The 16081-nt window shown below is 41.0% G+C and overlaps 1 protein-coding gene across 1 annotated transcript in view; it reads right to left on the minus strand.

The window, feature by feature from the left end:
* Positions 1 to 16081, minus strand: part of LOC128937256 (VPS10 domain-containing receptor SorCS3-like) — a 264166-nt gene that overhangs the window by 98615 nt on the left and 149470 nt on the right. The gene's annotated exons all lie outside the window — the stretch shown is intronic.

Below are 16081 nucleotides of genomic sequence, written 5' to 3' on the forward strand. Positions count from 1 at the left end.
AAAAAATACGCTTTGAGAAATAACTACTATGCTTTACCACTAGATCACAGAGAACTAAATATCAGGCAGCATTTTGATCAGGATTTCAAATAAATTTCATCTGATATATATTCTGGCTTAACAAAACAAGGGTTGATTGCCAGCTAAGGAGGTAGATAAGGGAACTGAAAAAATTTCAATGCTTGTAATAGTCAAATTTAAGTCCCTAATGGGAAAATGATATCATTTGAGCACAAGATTCTGCATTGCATTTGATTTGAGTAACGGAATTTGCAAATTGGAGGCAGGTCCATGTTCAGATTGGAAGGGTTCACAACCTAGTGATATGTCCTGTGGCACCGCTGTGATGGATGGCTAAGAGTCACTGGGAAAATAAACTACATGTGCTCACACTGAATATTAACATTTCGTGAACAGGCAGCAGCCAAATCAGAGCTGGACCATAGATCAATTCAGAAAGATGATTGGAAAGGGCTGTTTGAGCAGTGTCCAAAGCCTCAGGCAGTTAATTAATTCTTGCTATGTTTGTACTCAACTACACAACCAAATCACTGTATAGTCAGCAAAGGAAAGTCAGAAACTGAAATTCAGACTCCATCAAGTACCTAATGCAACTGATATGTGTACAGACAAAAGAATCCGGCCTTTGCATTTTTGCCAACAGGAATGCCAGTCTGGCCAGGAACAGCTCAAGCTGCCAGTAAAACACATATGGAGGAAAGATATGGAAACAGGCATCCTTCAATCTTCATGTCAAAAAGGGCTCCAATTATGTAAACTTCAGCCAACACCACTAAGCCTGTAAGAAATATTAAGAAAGATTTTCTACCCCATGTTTTTCAGGAGATCAAATATTATCTGAATATTCTAATTTGGCCGTATTTCTTTAGCACTGTCTCTAGATAGGGTAACATACTGCATTACAAGTCCACAACATCCAGATTTCCTCTGCTTTTTAGGTGATTGTCTAAAAAAATATGATAGAGTCCTCTGCCCCAAAAGGAATTCTGTGTAGATATAAAATAAAGCAACAAAGCATCACTTGCCTTTATTAATTAAAGGAGCCAGAAAAGAAAATTCCTTGTCCAAATTCAAGATTAGGCTTATGAAGTCAGCATCAATATTAAGATAACTAATTCTCAGAACACACAGGTTTTTACAAACAATAACTGAGAATCCACACTCCAAAGTCAAAATTCTACAGTGCTATGACTCTGCCCAGACTTCAGCACAGTTCCTGCCAGGAATATTCCTTGAGTCACTGGACGTGATTTACACATACAAGGACCTCAGCACGGACTGAGTTGCATCAGTTGTGTCAAACACCTTGGTTATCCTTTGCATGTTTTGACTCCAGGTGCAAGTTAGCCAAGCTTCAGGCAACTCAGTCCCAGTTAAGTCATGCTCACAAGTGGGTCTAGCACCCTGATTGTATTCTGCAATGGATTAACCATTTTCACCATGAGAGGAAAGGATTAACTACATACAGACATTTCCTTTGATTCCCTTTTATCTTTTGCCCCTGGCATTTCCTTTTCTTCTGCAGCAGCATAACAGTAGCTACTGAAAGCTCAGTGACATGCAGCACAATCTCTTTCAACCACTCATGTCTCCCAGTGTCTCCTTCAGGGAGAATCCCACTCTGTATCAAGTTAAAAACCAGAGACCAGCTACGGGTCTGGGTTTTTTTCTTTCTTTTCTCTTTTAAAGCTCAGACTGACTGATGTCAGAAGGATTGAACTGAACTTGCAGCCTTTATGTGATTTCAGATAAAGAGGATATTATTCATTTCAATAATTTTTATTTATTATTCACCTACTTATTCTGGGCATCCACTTCAAATTTTAACCTGATGACTGAGTCTTAAAGCTGTATGACAGAACAAATCCCTAAAAGGCCTCTCTGGCCCAGTTCAGTTTTATAATATTATTTACAGATGCTAATGCAAAGGTTAGTGTTGAATAAATAAATAAAACATAAAGTGATTTCTAGTGTGCATTAAAATTGAATATATACATATACTTTTTGTTTATCTCCCTTCACGGGAGTAGACAAACTTTAGAAAAGACAACAAATTTAGTGGCAAGTACAGCAGAATTCAATATAAATGAATTTGTCCTAAGGCTGAATACTAAGCAAAGGGAAAAAAAATGATGTAGGGTTGGTGCCAAGATTTTCCCATTTTAAAGCTCTGCTCTGGCTCTTTAGTGACAAGTAATCTCTGGCATTTCCACCTCCTGGAGCACTTCAACACAGTGGTTCAAGAGGGGTGGACTCCAGTACCATGGGGATGGTATTGTGAGGGAATGGCCCTTCTGCAACCTCCTCTGTTATCTGACTTTGGTGACTGAAAAATTAAGGCCATTATGAGTCTTTACGTTTGTCTGGGCTGGTCTTGTCTCTTGATGCAGCTAAAGAGCGGCATGCAGAGGATCTGACTCTGCCTCCACTCAGTAGTCTATAGTCAGATCTACCACTTACAACAGGAAAGGCTGCACCACCAAAAAGGTAAATGGCAAATATTTATCCAAACAGCATCACGATACTCCCCACTCAAGGACTAGCAAACACAGCTAGCACCAAACATATCACATCCACCAACACAGCCCTGCAGCTCACCAAGAACACAATCTGTGCAAGGAAAGACGTTGGCAGCCCCAGTGATACCCAACTTTGTTTCACTACAGGCCAGACCTTAACTCCTGCTTGTTTTGCTCAGCACAAATCTGAATCATAAGGATTTTATGTACCACAGGCAGAATGCTTCTTCTTCAAACTCTAAGAACAGTGGCAACATTTTATTTCACACCAGCATTGTTTCCAAGCAAATTGGCAAGGCCCTTAAAGAAGGAGCTTTATCCCTGGCGTCAGATTCTGTGCCACAAACACAAGCCACATGCCAGAAACACATTCAGAACTACAGAACTGTAAAGAAAGGAGCTATAGACACACAGTGTTGCAAGTGAAAAATGCTGTTGCAATTCTCCAGTACAAACTCTAAGGATGACACATCACATTGGCTGGCTTGGCTTGGAAGATCTTGCTCAGGGTTGTGGGTAATTTGGTTTGGGTGCTTTGTTTATTTTGCCAAGGAGAGCTAGCAAAAAGAAAAAAAAGGTTTTAAGTTTTCTGGTAAAGCTTTTCAGAACAGATTAAAAAATTGGTCTGCTTCAATTCCAGTTAAAGAGAGAGTAGAGAAGAATGAGCAATGAAGGAAACACAGGGAGAGAATGAATCCCCTGATGTTAGTTATCCATGACCATGAGCTAGTCACCAAGACTCATTTTTAAACAGGCAATACACATCTAAAACTGCTCATTGTTCAAGCCTTAGAATCTTCTGCCTCTACTGACACTAAAAAAGCTCACAGTGACTAGTGCAGAAAGAATTGACCCCACCAGACACATGATCTGGTTGAGATGGATTTCATGACCTGCTTGGTCTTCATGGGGGAAGCACACAGAAGAATGAAGTTTGAAGGCAAGCCCAAGAAAGACCAAGCATACAATACCCTGGGTACACTCCATCACTGCAAGAAGCATGTATAGATGTCACTAACAGACTGAAAAGCAAAAGAAAACAGACTAAAGAAATTCACAGAGCTTTGATATTTATAGACTTTCATGTATACACATGTAAGAAGGAAAATACATAAAAGGAACATACATACATGAAAGCCAGTAAGCAAATAAAATCAAATATTATTTCTTGCTATGAAATCAGGTCGATTGACCTGAGAAAACATCTGGTGAGACACTCCATATTTTTCTTCCTGCCAGTCATCTAAACGGGCAAATGATGTCATATGAAGTGAGAAAGATCAGCTGAACTACATGCATTTAGAGGAACAATTCATTTATTACACAAGAAACCATACTTCCTTCAGACAATATATGCAGCTGATGATGGAAAGATGCATTAAAAATAAATGCATCAGGGTGAGAGTGGGTCTAGTGGGAATAACTTGGCAGCAGCTGACACATTATGGGAGAGGAGGGTCAGATTAGCCTGGCCTGCTTGGCCTCAGAAGAGCACAATCCCAAGCAGTAGCTCAGATTGCTTACATGAAAAGATGGCTCTGATCCCAGAAAAGCACAAAGCAAGCTAGCACCTTCTCAGCCAGAGCTGGTGGGAAAAATCTACAAGATGTGTGGAGGGTTCCTGCCAAAAACTCAAACCAGGGCAGAAGAAAATTAAAATTAGGTCAACATTTCTGTAGGAAATTGGACTGCACGCAAAGGATAACTCAGAAAAGAAAGTCTGTTGCAGGGTCTTAAATTTTCTTTACAGAAGGACAAAAACCATTAGCACTAGTAAAAAATTAAAGGCTAAATTAAAGGCTCAGAAAAAGTTGCAAATTCTCAGAAAACTCAAGGTGTATCTTTTTCTCTACATTTCTGTGTTACAAATGAAATTGCAAAAGAAGAAGGGTGTCATCATTAATATTTCAGAAAGGTCATTCCTAGAAAGAAAATGAACTGGAGGAAAAATTCACAATACTTTTCAGTCTCTAGCGTACAGAACACATAAGCCATGTCTGACAGCAGCCACTTGAACACAGAACAGATTCAGTACAGCCATGAAGACAGCTATTGGTACCCCAGGAACATATCCTACTTCTTTATCACTTCTTCCATCCCTGCTTTTTTAAGGACAGATGGATACCTCTCCCTTTCGCTGCATCAGTGTCATGTTTAAAATGTGGGGTCTATGGAAACCCCTTTCTCAGGTAGGCAGGACGTGTTACTTGCAGCACTGTAGGTACAGGACTCAGGTCTAAAATACTTTAGTTGTTTGGTTGAAACCAGGGCAGAAGCAACTCTTGCCATGGAATTGGCTTTATTACCGACATCAGAAAAGGCTGCATTGGAAGAAAAAATTGGGGTATTCCTCTCTTTCTTCTATTCCACTATTCCCCTCAGCCTGGGCATCAGTGAAACACCCCTGGAGTGTCAAGAGTCACCATTAGGGACACAAAGGCTAATGTCACCTTCAAGCTGATAACCACCTCAAGGACTGTCTGTGCTTGTTCTTTCCAACTCCTCCAAGGGAGCTGCCTATCCTTGCCACCTTGCAAGGCAAGGTTCCAGTGGTACTGAGATCTGAAACTTGGAAGTGCTTCTGGAGCCCTAAATAACGGAAAAAAGAGCTTATCCTTTTCTTCTCTTGTCACAAGCTGCCTGGAAACCACAATTCAGGTAAGGCACCCTTGACAGCTCCACACTAAAGAAGCTAAAAATAAATCTTCTGTCTCGAGCCAAAAAGATTTGTGCAACAGCTTGTGGGGCTGAACTTAGTAGAAAGAAGTCTACCAGCACCAAATTTATGGTCTTTGTTTACACGGAGTAGTAAAAACTAGTAATTGTAATGAAAACAAATGGACCAGTTTATCCCTTTATTTTGATTTCCTTTCCAGGTGATTAAAAGCTGCATCAAGAGACCTCTCTGCAGCCCAAGGTTCTTCTCTAGCATTGTACAGCCAGATTATCTTAGATATGGAGAGAGAATATGCCCAGACTGATTCATGTCTGATACCCCCCAGAGCTACTCAGTTCCCTACAGATGTTGTACCATAGATGGGACACTGAAAATAGGCTATTCTGAAAACTGGTCAAGACAGAAATTAAATACTAATTAAATTTTTGTCATCTGTTCCATACAGAGAGGAAAAAAATAGTAAAGGTTTCTGAAGCTGGGAAGTTGGGGTTTTTTGCATTTTAAGAAAAATATTACACAAGGTAATCAGTAAGACTAGGTCTTCAGGCAAAAGAAAGTCAGTCTCTATCCCACCACAGTAAGACACTGGTCAGGGATCTTTTGAACAAGGACCAAATGCTTTGGAAATGTCTGATTTCAGGATGTAATTGTACAGCTCAGCCTGGTTTCTAATTAAGTCTTTCAGGTTACAACAACGCACTGATGTCACGTTTCATGATTTCGTAGTAAAAAAATGCTTTCACTTAATGGTCCACTTTAAACCTGATGCTGAAAGCAAGGCTCGGCTCTTTCTGCTTTGCCACTTCATTGCCAAAAAAAGACAAAAGTAGATTAAACTAGTGGAAAAAAAAAAAGACTTCAATTAAAAACCTTCACAATTCAATTTTTTGTAAGCCTCACTGGCACCAAGCACACTTAGCCAAAAATTTGGGATTTCTGCTAAGAGCAGACCATCTTTTGCTTTTCTACTCCATGACTGGTTTCCAGTGGAACAAGAAATCCAGATACAGCTGCAGCAGGAGCAGTGTCACAAATGAGTATCACAAAGAGCTTAAGGCATGTTTTAGCCCTGGGTGAAAAACAGGCTCTCTTTTTTTTGTGCTTTTCCTCTACCTCCAGAAATGCTAGAGTGGTGAAGAAACAAGATGAAAAATATTGCTGCCATATTTTTTAGCTAAACTGAAAATCTGGAGAAAAAATATGTTCAATGTGGTCAATCAAAACACATTTCAATCACTGCTAAAGAATTTAGCAACCCACAAAAGGTACTATAAATAGAAACGCCATTTTAAGGGAAGGCTAACTTTGCTGATTGCTTATTTATTTCTTTCTCCATGATCTTTTAACCATTTCAAAATCACCTATAGAGTTTGAGGGAGGACTAAAGCAGAGAACAGGAACAAGGGAACAATACTGGGACCATGAAGAGATCAGAATGGGATGGAGATGGCAGAGCTGCCTTCTGCTACCAGAGGCTACAAGGTGCACCAAAAGTAATCTTTACCAGAATTTCTTCCTTTGGCATCTAATAGACTCAGCCAGAGGCAGAGGGAGATTTCAGGTTGCTCCTGTCCACAGAGGGTGCTTCACTCCTTTTTCCCCTTAGATCAGCTCTTTAACATTCACAAAAGAGTGAATCACCTCTAATGGCTGCTGATTTTTCTGCCTCAAAGCCAGGCTGATCCCTTAGTCCAGTTTCTTCAACTTAAAAATCATTAGGCAGCGTTGGGTCTGAGGTCTGTGCTAATTGGATCCACCAACCACGTGGATGAAGCCAATGCTGCTGTGCAGGTCAGCCTGCACTGAGGAGCTCTGTGCCCTCCCAGCCCAACAGGAAAATGTTCTGTGCTCCTGGGGGCTTCACATTGCAGCCCTTCAGAAGTCCCTCCCTACACTCCATCAATGGTTATACTCCAGAAGTTTAACAATAAGGGGAAATAAATGTGAACCACACGTCTAATGGGAAGATTTTTCATTCAAATGTGCTTTATTGTGTGATATATGCCTTTAATTACAGTGCAAGCATCTGGGTACATTCATTGCTATTACAGACCAATCTTTCATGTTTATTGAGCATAAGACTACAAGGGACAAAGCAGCAGAGGCTGAGGCATTAGCCAAAGTGGGACATAAAGCTACAATCACATGCTTGGCTGTTCCTCTCCTCCTTCCTTTACAAACCCTGTGGCACTATTTGTAGGTTAACCTCTATATTATACAGACCAGGATTTAATGGCAAAGGGATATTTTCAGATTAGTGGAAGAAATAGATTTCACACCACCAAACCACCTTCTAAACTTACATAAGATTTTTCTGATTTATTTATTCATGTGGAAAAAAAACATTTCTGAAATTGTGTACATAGGCATTAATGAATAGGTTTTAAAACTGCATTTAGAACAGCATTTTTTTGGAGATGTAGTCATTGTTCATGTAAAAAAAAAACTTCACACAGCTTGAAAGAAATATTAGTCTGGTTTCAAGCAGTATGTGCCATTTAGCCAAATTAAAGCAATGTACTCTGCCCCAGTTTAAATTGTATGTTATTGAACACACACACACCTGCCACCCAATGCAGTTTGCCATTCATCAGCATTTTCCCAGACAGGGATGGTTACACAGTTTTTGTGACCCACCACCCTCAGACACTGAGCAGACACACACCTGAACTCATCCCACCCAGGTGAAAATGCTGCTCTCACTTGGGATCAGCCCTGACAGAGTGCACTTGCCCATTCCACTCAGTTCTCCCCTCACCAGCTGAAGAGCAGCAAACATCACAGGTCCTCAGGAGCTGCCCCCCACTTCTCAGAGTGCTGTGTTTCTTCACAAAGTCAGAGCTGTGTCACAAACTGTCCTTACTCTTCTACTCCATTCCCCCCATGAGGGCACTGTGCCCCCTCAATCTGAGGCCATGGGTTCTGTCAGGGATTTATGGGGCAGAGCAGGCATTTATAGGCTGCCACCACACATCTCCTTTGGTCATGGATGTGCCCCAAATGCCATCCTGAAAGTCTTCTGGGGAACTACAGTAGATGAATGGACACTGCTTAGGACATGTACACGTTCTGCACTGAGAGAAATCCCTCTCTGGACAGCTCTGGTCCACACATACAGCCTGTGCTCTATGCTGCCTGGGACAAAGGGCAAATACTGCACCAAACCAGCCCAGAGAAAAGCCCACCTTAGTTCATGGGACTCTTATGTCCCCCAAAAGAGAACACAGAAGCTGGTCATGGACGACTCTTGCTATGAAATAAATTCTGTGAGCAAAAATTTTATAAATAAAAAAGGTAGAAAACTTTTATTTCTGATAGCATTGAAGATGTAGCTTCAGCAAATATTATCTCCTGCTCAAACATCCCAGATCTTGTACAATACATTCTTTTTGGCCATCTCCCTTACCACGCACTTTTCATATCCTGTCCTATAATGAATGAAGAGGCTTCTGCAAGCTTGAATATATAATAAAGAAAGTTAGATTCCTTTCAGCCTCACTCTCCTACTCAACAGCCAGCTTTGGTCTCCATGAAGGCCTCTGATATCTTGAAGACATTCTCCAGTAATACTCTTACTATAACTCTTAAAATCCAGTGGAGTAATTCAGTTCACCTCTAGCCAGCCAAATTTCTTTTTGACCAAATTCCCTGGCAATGCATGCATTGATAATAGGCAACAGCTGAAGGGAAAGGCAGAGCCTGATTTTACAGGCATCCATCTCCACACATACACAGCCAAGCCAGAGCTCACATGCAGGGAGGGAAGAGTAAGAGGTCTCATGGAAAACGAGAAATTCCTCCCTGCACCTCACAGAGATTCAGTTCATCCCAATCCAAGACTGTTTACTGGAGGAACCCAAATGAACAGCATCACTGTAAATACCAGCAACCATCAGGAACAATTTAGCTTGACAGCTGGAGCAGAAGCTGTCACTGCACTGAGGCATCACTGCCAGAAAAATCACCAAATGAGAAACTCACATGTTGCAGGGATCCCTCCAGGCTGCTGGGCAGACACTGTTTACACTGTCATCTTTGATTCATCTATCACCCAGCTCCTGCAATCAAGCTGCGTACCTTTGGAATAAATGAATCAGCAACTGCAGATCTCACAAGAAAAAGAAAGCTCTTATCTAGCCTCTCTCAGCAGCTCTCTAGGTTTGTAAATATTCTATGGTGTCTATATTTAAGCCATTTATCCCATTTAATTGAAACTCTAGGTACCTTCCTACCATCTGACGAAGTAGGGTGAAGAAAAAGCCTCTACAAAGCCCCAGAACTACACAAACTCAATTCAAGGCAACAAGTAGAGTCAACAACAACTCACCAAACTTGATTTAATGTAACTATAATTTCTGGTATTAATCTAGGTTCACAGTGATGGTATAGTATAACTCATAGTGGAAGGCTGCAAAGGAAAAATAAAGCAGCTTTTTCCATGCTGTCACAAGAGAAAAGTACAACTCATCTAGCTAGGGAATATCAGACTTAATTTTGCAGCAGAACTTTCAGACTCGCGACATTTCTGCCGCTGGGTATGTGTGCATAACTCTCACGGACTTGCACCAAGATCTGAGAAAATCAACTGGCCTGAAGCAAGTGCTATGTTAGAGGACAAAACTGGAGTCCTGTTTTGGCAGCAAAACTTTTGATGACATTATTGTACTCTTACTGTATGGCAGGAAAGTCCCCTTGGGTCCAGTATATTCTGCTAACATGTTATTTGTACGTGCTTTTATCTCTTGAACACTACAAGTATAAAATGCTACAAAATCTATATTCAGACAGTTTATGATCACTGAACCTCTGGCAGAAATGAGTTGCCCAAGGTAGGAGGCTGTGGGAAGGATCCCATTTTCCTCCTTTTGTACTACAGAATCACAAGGATTTTCTATAAAGCTTTAAGCTTTGTTGTTTCTTTGATCAATTGTCCTCCTCTCAAAAATATCACCCTTCATTTTGGTGCCTCAGCTCCTCCTTTTATCATACCCACAATACTCCCAATGAACCAAAATTTTACTGCATCATGCCCTAACTTTCATTCTACAGCCACCATAGTCCTATAAAAATCAACTGAACACAAAACTAAAGAATTTTATTACTCTGGAAGAACTTCTTGTAACTGTCACAAAACTTATGTGGGGCTTCTACTGCAAAACTTCAAACCTGCACACAGGTGTGTGCACACCCTACACAAACAGGTCACCATTCTTCCCCCAGACAACCAATGTGGACAGCCAGCTGAAATATGCACCCAAACACAACTGAAGATGTGCAGCATTTGCAAGCATAAATAAAGATATGTGTCTTAAAACCATAAATGCCCTGCAGAAGAACAGTACTGGAATCAGGACACTATGAAAATCTTGAGGGTTTTGTTCCATTTTTTTTATGGTAAAATTTCTAATTCTATTAACTGTGAGGAGGCATTTGAAAAACATGGTTTTCAATGCTTCCTCAGTCCCAGAAGCACACGAGACATATAAGAGAGGACAACTGAAATTATTCACACACCTCTCTGACTTTTTCTCTACAAAACCATTACTTTTAAAGAACCAATTCATTATTTCTAAACACTTAGGATTGAACTTCCTGACGTGCTAGACCAAAAATCCAGGAACTGGCCTTCTCTTTCACCACTGACACAACAGGCATGAAAAGCTGATCATCCATGCCTAGTAAGGGGACAGAGGAGTTGCAGTGATTCCTCTGGCACCTTTATTCCCCAGAAAAATTGATTACATGAAGCTTCTATCTGAAGGGGAAAAAAAAATATAGAAAAAATAAGAATTTTTTTTTTAAAAAGTGAATTTTCATATGTCAAGGTTGAACAGAAATAAGTAGTTGCCTTAACACAAGAAAGAGCTTGCACACAGGCTCTCTGCCCAGGGACTCTGTATCTCTCACCAGGCACATTTTTGGGGGGGGGGGGAATCCCTGTGCCCTGGGAGGCATAAACTACATCTGTCTTGTTTTATGTGAGAAAAGAAAACTGTACATGTTTTCAGGTCAGATCCTCCAGTGATGTTAATCAGCATTTCCCTGCTAAAATCAATGGACTCACACTGAATATCAGCTGCTACATGTGTGACTGCACACATCTTTTGTAAAGCACCTCAGGTATGCTATCAGATCAGAATATGGTCCATTTCCCCACTGAAAACAAGCACTGGAGACAGGGATGGTTTGCTGTGACTCAAAAAGGAGAGGCAAGAGCAACAGAGAGAAGCCTGCTTGCAAAGGGCAATCCAAAAAAAAACACAGACGCTTCTACCATTACATAAACCTGTTTCACCTAATAGACACAAACTGATTCGTAATTAAATGTATGAACTTTTTAATAGACTGCATGCTAAAACATAAAAGAAGGACCCTCTCTGCCTTGTGGCCCAGTTACTACTACAGCACCTGCTGTAAATTCTCACACAGGGTACCCCATGCACACTGCAAGTTCTGCCAGGACATATCAGCTCCTGCCTGCTGCCTTCTGGAGCTTCTCTGTCTCTCAGATATGCATCTCTCAACTGCATAAAAAGACTTTGATTTCAGGAAGCTGAAAACGCCCCTGAATCCTGAGGGGCAGAACAGAGAGCAAGGGCCAGCCTGCCATTCCTACTCCTGAACGCAAGCTCCCAATCCAGCACATAGAAATGCATCCCAGGAAGCACCCTCCCAGACTGCCCCTCTCCTTGGGTGCTGGTGATGTGACAGACAGACACGTGCAGGGGCTTGTTTGGGGGGATGAGGGGGACAGGACTGTGCCTTCACCCCTCAGCATCGGCCATCCGGCTGGCTGCCTCAAGGAAAAGAAAAACAAAAGGTTGCCAACTCCTTCTTTGCTTGCACATCATGTTTGCTCTCTTCTCCAGGGTGAGGGTCATTAGAATCTGTAGGCATGATAACAGGAACTAGGAAACTAAATGCTTTTTGCTGTTTTGATCATATTGGAATCGTATCCCCTGTAATCCATTTTGCACACATCCAGACAGCAGGGTTGGTTTCAAGTCTCCTAATGTCAGGTAATATAGCAAATAGTTACATCTCAGCAAAGGAAATTACTTCCTTGACACTCAGCAGAGGCCTCGTCAATACAAATGAGTCCAAGGTACAAGTTACCTCATCCTAAAAGAGTCACCTCCATTTGCTTCCAGAAATCAATCAACACCATTCAGTAGATCCCCATCAACTACCATGTGAAGCCATGACACCCAGTGTAGGCTTACATTGCAACATTTTAGATCTCTACAGTCAGGCAAAATAAATCATGCCCCTGGTGTTCTTATTCTGCAGCCTTCTTCACTCCTTCATTTTTATTTCCATCTGCTATATTTATAACCACTCTTCACCCCACTTAGGCTCCAGATAAAATCAATATACAGCCATGATTTAGCATGGCCAGGAATAAGCCACAGGATCCTTGCTCTGTTACACAATAAACTAGGTTGCTCCAGCAGAAGAGCACATTTAAGCATCAAATGTGTCTCGCTCCATTTATCTCTATATTTCCCTTTTCAAAGTAAAACCTGCTCATAAAGTGTCTATAACATAAATAACAAGCAATAGGAAAGTCTGTTCTGGCTAAATCAAGTTTCACAAGCCGTTACTTTCTCTTTGCCACCACAAATCATCACAAGCCCAAAGTTCAGTATTTTGCCAGGACAAAATTCATTGGGCATTTCTGAAGTACAGCCAAAGTTGCATAATTTAATTTCCCATCTCCTATTAAAACTGCCAGGCCTACCATAATCAGAATGATAAATGTAGAGTCATACGTCTTCTTTCTGACGGTAATGCCCATCAATACTTCAAATGCAAACAATTGTGACATCTGACTTTATAAAAATTACCTGGTGCACCAACAGCACTTAATTAAATTTTAAAAATGCTTTTGTTACATTTAATGAATGATATATTATACTGCAATGAAACATGCAGCAATACAAATACTTCACAATGCCAACAATTAAGGCTCACTTCACTTACGGCAATTGACAACACAAGTGCTCCTCACTTCATTCAGCTTGTGCATTCCAAATGAACTGGTTAGCAAAAAGGGTGCTTCTTTGCTAATGAGTTTTGTAATCAAGGCATCTATTTTAATTTCAAATTGGCTAGATTGGGGGAAATTGCTGAACTAAATGACTGGTTCTAATTAGGATTATAAAAATATTCATCATGCTGCAGAATTAGCGCAAGGTCTTGATTTACTGACATTTGCATATAGCTTTAGTTTAGGAGTGGAAAAAACCTCCTGATAAATTGTCTTCCTTTTAATGAATTGAACAAACACTATATCTGTTTTAGTCGTCCTTTCATTTAAAGGCACTGATACATATTCATGATTTGTAAATGAAGTTAAGTGATTTCAATTCTTCAGTTCATTATCATATTGAAGAGGAGACTTCTGTAAATTGCTTTTAAGCATTCCCAATCTCAAGGATTTGGTCCTTTATGTTTGGTTTGTGTTTTTCTAACTTTACTAACATTTCAGTTTATCTGTTTGATGGAACCCTGCCTGCCTGGGAGAGCTGCTGGCAGGTGGCTTGTCCAGCAACACAGACACATGATATGTTTGTAGAACCTGATGTTCTCAGAAGAGTATTCAAAAGGCAAAAAGATGAAAGGCTTATTTGTGGCTAAGTCATGGGAACAGGACTCTATCTGCGTTCAGTTTCTGACTTTGTTATAGTTCTCAGTGGTAGTTAGGCAGTGAAACACTTTAATGACCTGTGCCTGAATACACTAGAGATGCTCAGGGGACACCACTTTCTCTGTCAGCCTCATGTTTAATTGCAAGTACTCTCAGGCAGGGATTGATTCTTAAAATGAGTGTGCAATACAATGGACCAGTCAGTATGGTAGAGATTTCTGTGAGCAGTTAGTATAATATGGCTTGTATCAAACATGAAACACTGTGTGCTCCTTTACAGGTGGGCAATATACTCACATTATTTCCTTCCTCAGTATGGTAGGCCTGTGGGATTAACTGTCATTATGGCAGCTTCCTCAGTCTCTTTCCCTTTGGGGTGAAGAAAAGAATGCAGTAGGTGCGCCTCCAGCTTTACTCCATGGGGTGCTCAAATGTCAAGTGACTGGGGCAAGATCTGAAAGCTGAGCATTGTATCCACAGGACTGGAATCACAGGCAGTGTGCTCTTCAGATATCACTGAACTATGATGAGAAACTAGCCCTGGCGTGTTCTCCACATCATAGAATGAAATGGTAATCCTACCATGAGGATCCATGCAGGAGCAGAAAGAACTTACTTTCCTCGTTAAAAGTAATGTTCACATCTTGCTAAGAAAAGCTGTGTTTTATCCAAGAAGTGCAGTCTTGAGCTGTTGTTGATAAAAGGAGTAGTTACTCACACTTCTAACAACTTCTGACAACTACAATTACATTTAAATTCCAGGAGCAGAAGTGCTGCTGAGGAGCAGGTAACAGGTCTGGGTGCCTGCTGATTTATATCAAAACGAGATGTGAGGCAGACACCAGCCTGCCTCTCCTCATCAGCCCCATACCTCAGTTCCTAAGGAAAGAAAACCTACAGGCCTGGGCCAGAGTCACATCTCACTTCAGACATGCAGCAACTCTCACTGCTTGATTTCAGCACATCTGCAGGAGCAGCTGCTATCCTGGAATCACATTTCCAGCATTAGGAGTTCCAACTCAAAGTACAATAGCCTGACCCAAACACAACCCTGAAGCACCCGTGTGCCTAAGTTTCCTTAGTGGACACAAAATCTGAGACCAAGGAGCCCTTTTGGAGGCATTCAAGACAGAACTGGACTGGGTGCTAGACAATCACATCTAGGCTCCCTTTCCCATGAGGGCTGGACAGATGGATCTTTGGAGATCCCTTTCAAATTGGATTGTTCCGTGTGTCCGTGAAAACAGCTCATCACAAAGAATCCCAGAGATGAATGACTGCTTGGAACAAGGTGCCCATATTCCTAGAATCAACTCCTCCTGGATTTCTCCGGCAGCACCCTGCCCAACTGCACATTGTCAAAAAAAGCCCCAATCAAACAACCTCACCCTCAGCTGCCTTACTGCCCCATGTCATACTGGGAGACTGGGCCTAAATTCCAGGGCAGCATTTTACCTGGAGCAGAGACACTGCCTCCATGGCTCTGGTTCTGTGTCTAGCACATTAGAAAAAATTAGAAAAAAACATTTTAAAAATCCCCTGAAAAACTTTCCCCCATAGTCCCAGTCTTATTTGTGAGTTTTTTGATAAATTCAGTAGTGTCTAGTCAAGATAGTCAAGGCTGTGACATGCACTGCATCCAATTTTCAGATGATAACTTGCCACATCTCCCACACCAAAGGAATCTCTCCAGTCAGACCTGATACTGTCTGCCAGGTGCAACTTGGTGATACAGCAGAATGTTATCTTGCACCTCTTATTTATCACCTCATTCGAAGAGATAATGAGACACCCACTTTCTTTTGTTCACTTTCTGCTGAAGATTAAGCTCCATGGAGGGAGAAGCCACTGATTGCCAAACTTCTTGTTTATCCAATGTTCTCAAATTTGTAATGGGTAGCTGGGGAATTTAAATTGGTGTATTACTGAATCATTCTGCCTCTTACCTATTCCCAGCAGGCTTCAAATCACAGTTTGGTCTGTAAGGAAAAAGTGGGATTCTACCATGTTGTATACCTGGGGTTTCTTCTCTTAACAATGGTAATTTCTAATATTTTAAATATCTCTCTCCCTATTAATTGATATTTTCTCTTTTAAACAAATTATCCTTTTTAATTATCTTTTAAACAAATATTTATGCAAGAGAGTTTTTGCATATTTCTATGAAAGTTTCAACGTCATTCTGAGAGAAACTTCATGCAGCTGGAAAGTCCC

The sequence above is a fragment of the Melozone crissalis genome, unplaced genomic scaffold (assembly GCF_028551555.1).
Source record: "Melozone crissalis strain CALT ecotype California unplaced genomic scaffold, PUWL_Pcris_2 ptg000019l_1, whole genome shotgun sequence".
In the NCBI taxonomy this organism is placed as follows: Eukaryota; Metazoa; Chordata; class Aves; order Passeriformes; family Passerellidae; genus Melozone; species Melozone crissalis.